This window comes from Halictus rubicundus, unplaced genomic scaffold (genome assembly GCF_050948215.1).
Source record: "Halictus rubicundus isolate RS-2024b unplaced genomic scaffold, iyHalRubi1_principal scaffold0031, whole genome shotgun sequence".
In the NCBI taxonomy this organism is placed as follows: domain Eukaryota; kingdom Metazoa; phylum Arthropoda; class Insecta; order Hymenoptera; family Halictidae; genus Halictus; species Halictus rubicundus.
In genome coordinates this window covers 75001-76596 of record NW_027488572.1, presented here as the reverse complement: position 1 = coordinate 76596, position 1596 = coordinate 75001, and positions in this window count along the sequence as shown.

Here is a 1596-nt window from a genome sequence, read left to right as displayed (position 1 = left end):
GTCCCACCGCTAAGAGGAAACTTTTTCCGTATCGGTCCTAGACGATTTTCGACGTGATATCACTGTAATATAGACGGTTTCTAACAATATATATCATAACACCAAACTCGCTACAATTATTATTTATCGAGTTATTAGCAAATAATGGACGGATGTGCTACTTCGTCGGACGTTCGACGAAAATTTTTCTAAGTCCCACCGCCAAGAGGAAACTTTTTCCCTATCGGTCCTAGACGATTTTCGACGTGATATCACTGTAATATAGACGGTTTCTAACAATATATATCATAACACCAAACTCGCTACAATTATTATTTATCGAGTTATTAGCAAATAATGGACGGATGTGCTACTCCGTCGACAAAACTCTGGAAATTTTTCTAAGTCCCACCGCTAAGAGGAAACTTTTTCCGTATCGGTCCTAGACGATTTTCGACGTGATATCACTGTAATATAGACGGTTTCTAACAATATATATCATAACACCAAACTCGCTACAATTATTATTTATCGAGTTATTAGCAAATAATGGACGGATGTGCTACTCCGTCGACAAAACTCTGGAAATTTTTCTAAGTCCCACCGCTAAGAGGAAACTTTTTCCGTATCGGTCCTAGACGATTTTCGACGTGATATCACTGTAATATAGACGGTTTCTAACAATATATATCATAACACCAAACTCGCTACAATTATTATTTATCGAGTTATTAGCAAATAATGGACGGATGTGCTACTCCGTCGGACGTTCGACGAAAATTTTTCTAAGTCCCACCGCTAAGAGGAAACTTTTTCCGTATCGGTCCTAGACGATTTTCGACGTGATATCACTGTACTATAGACGGTTTCTAACAATATATATCATAACACCAAACTCGCTACAATTATTATTTATCGAGTTATTAGCAAATAATGGACGGATGTGCTACTCCGTCGACAAAACTCTGGAAATTTTTCTAAGTCCCACCGCTAAGAGGAAACTTTTTCCGTATCGGTCCTAGACGATTTTCGACGTGATATCACTGTAATATAGACGGTTTCTAACAATATATATCATAACACCAAACTCGCTACAATTATTATTTATCGAGTTATTAGCAAATAATGGACGGATGTGCTACTCCGTCGGACGTTCGACGAAAATTTTTCTAAGTCCCACCGCTAAGAGGAAACTTTTTCCGTATCGGTCCTAGACGATTTTCGACGTGATATCACTGTAATATAGACGGTTTCTAACAATATATATCATAACACCAAACTCGCTACAATTATTATTTATCGAGTTATTAGCAAATAATGGACGGATGTGCTACTCCGTCGACAAAACTCTGGAAATTTTTCTAAGTCCCACCGCTAAGAGGAAAGTTTTTCCGTATCGGTCCTAGACGATTTTCGACGTGATATCACTGTAATATAGACGGTTTCTAACAATATATATCATAACACCAAACTCGCTACAATTATTATTTATCGAGTTATTAGCAAATAATGGACGGATATGCTACTCCGTCGGACGTTCGACGAAAATTTTTCTAAGTCCCACCGCTAAGAGGAAACTTTTTCCGTATCGGTCCTAGACGATTTTCGACGTGATAT